Genomic DNA, 8510 nt, shown 5'->3' with positions numbered 1-8510 from the left:
TCTGCAAGTATACTCTTTCCTTGGTCATCTCCAATAATTTTAAAAATTCAGATATTGTATGTTTCAGTTCTAGAATTTCATTTGGCTTTTTCTTTAACCATTTCTATTTCTCTCCTGAGATTTCTCATTTTTGCCTCATTGAAAGCGTATTTTATTTTACGTCACTGAGGAGAGTTCTGACAGCTGTTTAAAATTATTGTCTGCTAGTCCCAGTATCTGGAACACCCTGGCATTGGACTCAGTTGATTTTCTTTTCTCTTGAGAATGTTTTCCACTTTCTTCGTTCTTTATATGATGGGTAGTTTTTTATTGTATCCTGGACATGAGGAATGTTAAATTGGGGAAATTCTGGATTCTGTTATTTTTCTCCCATGATCGTTTCTTTTGCTAAAGCAGGCAGTTATCTTGTCTGTGCTTAATTGCAAACTCTATTTTTTTGGGCGGCAGCTCCAGCCTCAGTTCAGATATTTCGTCTTTAGATGCACTGCTGAGAACCACATACGTGGTTCAGGGGTCACTCAGGAATGTGGGTAGACATATTTGGTGAAACGCTCTCTTGTTCTTTCCCTTCCAAGATTTGTCCACTCTCTTCAGTGGCCATGATTCTCTAGTTTTGGGTTTCTCTGGCCAAAGAGACTGCTGCTTTCAATTAGCACCCCTTCCAAGACCACGCACTCTGCATGGACTATATTCAACCCCGCGATAGAAGCCATGAAAACAGGGAACTTACTTTTTCCAGCGCCCCTCCTCTGAGCTTGTCCTCTCCACCAGATTCTGACTGCTCTGTTCACTCTCCAGGTCACTGCGGTAGTTGTTTTTTGTATTATGTGCAAGGTTTATGGTTGTTTTCCGTGGGGAGCCCTGAGTCAGGTCTTATTCTGTCATTAATAAAGATGGAAATTCCTATCTATTTTGTAGCATAAAAGATGATTTCTTACAAGAAAGCAAAAATATAACTTATCCAAATTCCACTGACAATCCTTCTGGAAAGCAGTTAACGTCAGTATGTATTGAGAGCCTAAAATTCTTCGATGACTAACCGTAGGACATGGTTAAGTAATAATTGTACTTTAGGTACTGTACACCTATCTGTAAAGAATGCTGAATAATGTGGGAAAATGCAAAACAGATTAAATGATAAAAGCGGAAAATAAAAGTATATTTAACATGATCCCAATCTGGTGGATTTATAAACACATGTTCACATAAAAAAGGACTGGAAGGAAATATAACAGGTGACAAGACATTAACTTTCAATGGTGAGATTATAAGTGATCTTTTTTCTTTTTAATGATTTTTAATAACTTCCAAATATTGTCAATGCAATAAAAATAATGAAATAAAAAACAAAAAAAATTATTTTTAGGTCTAGTGATCTTAAAAGTGATATGCTAGAAAGTAGATTTTCCACCCCTCCACTCACCCCCAAAGGAAAGAATTTTTCCTAGCTTCATTTTATGACAGAAATTATTAGTGTATGCAGCCTACTCAAGAGATGACGGAGGGTTAGACAAATATTCTTACATTTTTGGATTCCGCAGACCCATAACTTTTCAAAAACAAGTTTAAGAATGGACGAGTAGAGGGGAGAGTCCCAAACAATTACTCTTTATTGCCTTCATTTCAATCTCTTACATCAGCCCCTTCCCAAATATAATCTCAGAATAAAGGAATGTTCTTTAAATGGGAAAAACTTACAGCATTGTCTTTACTTTTCTATTTTTTGCCATGATTGATGAAGAGTTTTTGTAGACTGAATTAAATTTTGAGATCTATGAGATTAGGCAGGTTCTCAAGTCTCTTTCTGTCCTGACCAAAAAATTCAGCTCATTTAGGGCCTGGAATCCAGACATGATCAATGTCCTGTCATAAACCATTAACTTTATTTGCTTGCTGAATTTTGGTGGCCCCTAAAATTCTTTCAACTTGAAATGCAGAAATTCTGCTGGTAAACTCACAGCAAACTCATAGTGGAATGGGTTAGAAACCAACATACGGGGTGAGGGAGGGATTTGTAAAGAAGTTGGTATTCTATCCCCGTCACCTCTAGTACTTCAAACTTTAACGTGTTTGTCTTTATTCTTTTGGAATTTTAACAATACTATTCTGATAGTTGGAATTTTCTAGTGGCTTTATAAATTTCCTAAATGATGATCTAGTCATATTCCTTGAGGCAGGAAAGAATATTTGCAAAAAACAGTTCTACCTGAAGAACGTTTAAAAGGAGGTTTGCTGTTTATTTTTTCCATGAATATTTTGTTGTTTTAAAGAGGAGAACTTATTAGTTATTGGTTACTTATTAGGTGGTGGAAATCTGCTCTTTTGAAGTCATTTTATGGCACTCTTTAGCCAGAGTTTAAATGTTTTAAGGAGCAGTAACTCAAAAGACTGAGAATATGATGCTCTCTCTTTGTGAAATAGCGAAAACTAGTTTCTCTATAGGAAGCTTCAATTACTGAATATTGGACTAACATATTTTGGGCAGAAAAATAGCGTAACATTTCATCTTTCCAGGAAGACTGAAAGATGAATTACTGAATAGCAAAGTTGTGCAGTTGTCTGACCTCCTTTAAATTATTTTTTCTATAAAGCATTACATATCAAGAGTCTTAAATGAAATGCACTGAACATAATTTCACTAGTTTTTTGATGATTCAAGGTCATCTTTATAGACATCAGCTTTTTTTGTGACAGCCTCATAGAAACATAATTTACACATAATAAAATTCACCCTTTGAATGTGTACGATTCAGTGGGTTTTAGTATATTCACAGAATTGTGCAACTATTACCACTATTTAATTTTAGAACATTTTCATTCCTCAAAAAATTAAATCTGTATGCATTAGCAGGCATTCCCTACTATGCACTCCACAGCCTCTGGCAACCACTAATTTACTTTCTGTCTCAGGATTTGCCTATTCTGGACATTTCATATAAACAGAATGATACAACGTAATCTTTACGACTGGCTTCTTTCACGTAGTATAATGAGTTTTCAAGGTTCATCCACGTTACAGCATATATTACTTTATTCTTTTTAGTGCCAAATAGCATTGCATTGTTTGGATATACTACATTTTGTTTGTCCATTCATCAGTTGGTGGATAGATTGTTTCCACTTTTGGCTTTTATGAATAATGCTGCTATGGACATTCATGTACAAGTTTTTGTGTGGACAGGTTTTCATCTCTCCTGGGTATACAGTTAGGAGTGGAATTGTGGGATCATATGTAACTTTGTTTAACAGTTTAAGACACTGCCAAACCGTTTTCCAAAGTGGCTGTACCATTTTACAATCCCGTCAGCACTGGGCGAGATTTCCAGTTGCTCCTCATCCTCGCCAACTCTTGCTATTGTCTGTCTTTTTGACTTTAGCATACTTCGTGGGTATGAAGTAGTATAATAATGTGATTTCGATTTGAATTGCCTTGATGACTAACGATATTGAGCACTTTTCACGTGCTTATTGGCCATTTGCTTAAATTCTTTGGAGAAGTGTCTGTTCAAATCCTTTGCCCATTTTTAAAATTGGTTTGTCGTTTTATTGTTGAGTTGTAAAATTCTTTGTATCTTCTGGATGTAAGTCTCTTATTAGATATATGGTTTGAAAATATTTTCTCCCATTCTGTGGTTTGTCTTTTCATTTTCTTTTTTTTTTTTTAAAGATTTTATTTTTTTCCTTTTTCTCCACAAAGCCCCCCAGTACATAGTAGTATATTCTTCGTTGTGGGTTCTTCTAGTTGTGGCATGTGGGACGCTGCCTCAGCGTGGTTTGATGAGCAGTGCCATGTCCACGCCCAGGATTCAAACTAACGAAACACTGGGCGGCCTGCAGCGGAGCGCGCGAACTTAACCACTCAGCCACGGGGCCAGCCCCTGTCTTTTCATTTTCTTGATGGTGTCCTTTGAAGCACTAACATTCTAAATTTTGATGAAATCCAATTTATCTAATTTTTTTCTTTTGTCATTCGTGGTTTTGATGTCACACGTAAGAAACCATTTTCTAACTGTGGTCACACAGTTCTCCTACGTTTTCTTCTGAGAGCTTTAAAGTTTTAGCTCTTGCGTTTAGGTCTATGACCTAAATCCAAATGAGTTCATCCGTTTGAAGCTAATTTTTGTCTATGGTGTGAAGTAGGGGTCCAACTTGAGTTCTTACATGGATAGCCAGTTGTCCCAGCACCATTTATTGAAAAGATGACTCTTTCCCCATTGAATGGTCTCGAATACTTGTCAAAAACCAATTGACCATAGATGTGGGGGTTTATTTCTAGACTGTCAATTCTACTCCACTCATCTATACGTCTATTCTTATTCCATACCACACTGTTTCGATTACTATGGCTTTGTAGTAAGTTTTGAAATTGGGAAGTAGGAGTCCTACAGCTTTGTTTTTCTTTTTCAAGATTCTTTAGCTTTTTGGGTTCTCCTGCAATTCCATATGAATTGTAGGACTGGCTTTTCCAGTTCTGCAAAGAAGACTGTTGAGATTTTGATTGGTATTGCTTTGAATTTCTAGATTACTTTGGGGAGTATGGCCATCTTTCATATTAAGTCTTCCAACAGGAACATGCAGTCTTTCTATTTATTTAGGTCTTTAATTTCTTTCATCAGAGTTTTGTAGTTTTCAGTTCGTAAATTTTGCACCCCTTTGGTTAAATTTATACTTAAGTATTTTATTCCTTTTGATGCTATTATAAATAGAATTGTTTTTTTAAAATTTCCTTTTAGATTGTTCATTGCTAGTATAGAGAAATAGAATTGACTTTTGCGTACTATTGATCTTGGAACCTACAAACTTGCTGGACTCATTTATTAGTTCTAATAGTCTTTTTGTAGATTCTTTAAATTCCTTCTTTATTTAGATTGTAGATTCCTTCTTTATACAAGACCATGTCTTCTGCAATTAGAGATAGTTTTACCTTTCCTTTCCAATGTGGATGCTGGGTGACTTATTGCTTTTTCTTGCCTAACTGCCATGGCTAGAACTTCCAATACAATGTTGAATAGAAGTGGCAAGAGTAGACAACTTTGTCTTGTTCCTGATTGTAGGGGGATCACATTAATTATGAAGTTAGCTGTGGCGTTTTCCTAATTGCCTTTTATAGGGCTGAGGAAGTTCCCTTCCATTCCTAGTATTGTTGGCAGTTTTAGTTATGAAAGTGTATTGAATCTTGTCAAATGCTGTTTCTGCATCTATTGAGATGATCATGTGGTTTTGTTCTTTATTTTATTAATATGGTGTGTTACATTGATTAATTTTCAGATTTCACAACCTTGCATCCCTGGGATAAATCTCACTTGGTCATGATATATAATCCTTTTTATATATTGCTGGATTCAGTTTGCTAGTATTTTGTTGAAGGACTTTTGCATCTATGCTTTTAAGGGACATTGGTCTGTAGTTTTTTTTTTTTTTTTTTCTGATGTCTTCGGTTTGGTATCAAGGTAAACTAGCTTCATACAAGGAGTGGGAAGGTGTTCCCTCTTCTTCTACATTTTGAAGAGTTCGTGAAGGATTAGTATCAATTTTTTTTTAAATGCTTGTTAGAATTCACCTGTGAAGCCATCTGGGTCTAGGGTTTCCTTTGTGAGAAGTTTTCAAAATTAATAATTCAATCTCTTTGTTTGGTATAGGTCTATTCAGGTTTTCCATTTCTTCTGGAGTCAATTTCGGTAATTTGTGTCTTTCTAGGAATTTGTCAATTTAACCTAGGTTATTTAATTTATTGGCACACAGTTGTTCATAATATTTCTGTAATAATCCTTTTTATTACTGTAAAGTTCATAGTGATATCCTCTCTTTCATTCCTAATTTTAGTAATTTGGGTCTTTTTTCTTGTTTTCTTGGTCAGTCTAAGAGTTTGTCAAATTTGTTTTATCTTTGCAAAAAACCAACGTGTGGCTTTATTGATTCTATTGTTTTTCTATTCTCTTTTCCATTTCTTTCTTCTCTAACCTTTATTATTTTCTTCTTTCTGCTTGCTTTAGGTTTATTTCACTCTTGATCTTCTAGTTTCTTAAGGTAGAAGGTTAGGTTATGATTTAAGATCTTTCTTCTTTTTAAATATAGGTGCATCCCATAAGTTTTGGTACTTATTTTTGTTTCCATTCATCTCAAATTACTTAAATTTTTTTTTATTTTCATTTTTCAGAAGAATTTTTTCTTCTCCATTTTATTTTTTTATTTTTACTTTTTGTTTTTATAGCAGTAACATTGGATTATAACATTATATAACTTTCAGATGTACATCATAATATATTTCGAATTCTGTATAGATTACATCATGTTCACCACTCAAAGACTAATTAATTATAATCCATTACCACACGGGTGCCTAATCACCCCTTTTGCCCTGCTCCCTCCCCTCTTCCCCTACGGTAACCACCAATCCAATCTCTGTTGCTATGTGTTTGTTTGTCCTTGTTTTTATCTTCTACTTATGAGTGAGGTCATATGGTATTTGACTTTCTCCCTCTGATTTATTTTGCTTAGGATAATACCCCCAAGGTCTATCCATGTTGTCACAAATGGCTGGATTTCATCATCAAATTACTTTCTAATACGTGATTTCTTCTTTGACCTATTTATTTAGGAGCATGTTTAATTTCCACATATTTGTGAACTCCCCGAATTTCCTTGTTATTGATTTCTAATTTAAATGTATTGTGGTGGGAGAACATACTTTGTGTGATTTTAAAATTTTAAACTTATTAAGGCTTGTTTAATATCACCCCCCCTGTAGAATGTCCCACGTACACTTGAGAAGAATGTGTATTCTGCTGCTGGGTGGAGTGTTCTGTAGATGTCTGAGGCTGGTTAGTTGATAACGTAGTTCACATCTTCTGTTTTTTTGTTGATCTTCTGCCTAGTTGTTCTAATCTTCTGCTTAGCTGTTCTATTCATTATTGAAAGTGGGGTTTTGAAGTCTTCAACTATTGTTTTTGAATTGTCTGTTTCTCCCTTTAGTTCTGTCAGTTTTAGTTTCCTGTGTGTGGGGGGCTCTGTTGTTAAGTTCATGGGTGTTTATGTGTTCCTGATGAGTGATCCTTTTATCATCATAAAATATACTTCTTTACCTCTTGTAACGATTTCTGTCTTAAAGTCCATTTCGTCTGATATTAGTATAGCCACTCCAGCTTTCTTTTGGTTATTGTTTGCATGTCATAATTTTTTCTACCCTTTTATTTTCAACCCATTTATGTCTTTAACTCTAAATTATCTCTTGTAAATAGTATAGTTGGATTACGGTTTTTTTAAAATCCGCTTTGCCAATTTTGGCCTTTTGATTGTAGTGTTTAAACCATTTAATTTTGATGAAATTATTTATCAGTATTTTCATGTGCCAGTTCACTATTGGTTTTTTACATGTTTTATGTCTTTTTGTGCCTTTATTCTTCCATTACTGCTTTTTTCACACTGAATGGATATCTTTTAATGTACAACTTTAATTTCTTCTCTTACTATTTTAAAGTTATTTTCTTAGTGGTTGTTCTGGGGGTTAACATCTTTTTCTTTGGTAAGGAAGATTAGCCCTGAGCTAGCATCTGCTGCCAATCCTCCTCTTTTTTTTTGCTGAGGAAGACTGGCCCTGAGCTAATATCCATGCCCATCTTCCTCTACTTTATATGTGGGACGCCTACCACAGCATGGCTTGCCAAGCAGTGCCACGTGCACACCCAGGATCCAAACCAGTAAACCCCGGGTCACCAAAGCAGAGCGTGAGCACTTAGCCACTGCACCACCGGTTCAGCCCCTCACTGTTGTTTTAATTTGCATTTCCCTGATGACATATGATGTGGAACATCCTTACATATGCTTACTTGCCATCTGTATATCTTCTTTGGTGAGGTGTCTGTTAAGGTCTTTGGCCCATTTTTTTAATCGGGTTGTTTCTTATTGTTGAGTTTTAAGATTTCCTTGTATATTTTGGATAACATCAGACATGTCTTTTGCAAATATTTTCTCCCAGCCTATGGCTTGTTTTTCCATTCTCTTGACAGTGTCTTTTGCAGAGCAGAAATATTTAATTTTAATGAAGTCCAGCTTATCATTCTTTCTCTCATGGACTGCACCTTTGGTGTTGTATTAACAAGTCATCGCCAAACCCAAGGTCAGCTAGATTTTCTCCAATGATATAGTAAAGTTTTATTGTTTTCATTTTACACTTAGGCCTGTGATCCATTTTGAGTTAATTTTTGTGAAGGGTATAAGGTCTGTGTCTAGATTCATTTTTTTGCATGTGGATGTCCAGCACCATTTGCTGAAAAGGCTATCCTTTCTCCATTGTACTCCCTTTGCTCTTTGTCAGGATCAGTTGACTCTACTTATGTGGCTTTATTTCTGGGCTCTCTATTCTGCTCCATTGAGCTGTTTGTCTATTTTGTTGCTGATACCACACCATCTTGATTTCCATAGCTTTATAGTAAGTCTTGAAGTTGGGTAATGCAACTTTGTTCTCATCCTTCAATATTGTGTTGGCTGTCCTGGGTCATTTGCCTCCCCAT

Source organism: Equus przewalskii, chromosome 32 (genome assembly GCF_037783145.1).
Source record: "Equus przewalskii isolate Varuska chromosome 32, EquPr2, whole genome shotgun sequence".
NCBI classification, from domain to species: Eukaryota; Metazoa; Chordata; class Mammalia; order Perissodactyla; family Equidae; genus Equus; species Equus przewalskii.
This window is presented reverse-complemented; position numbering follows the sequence as displayed.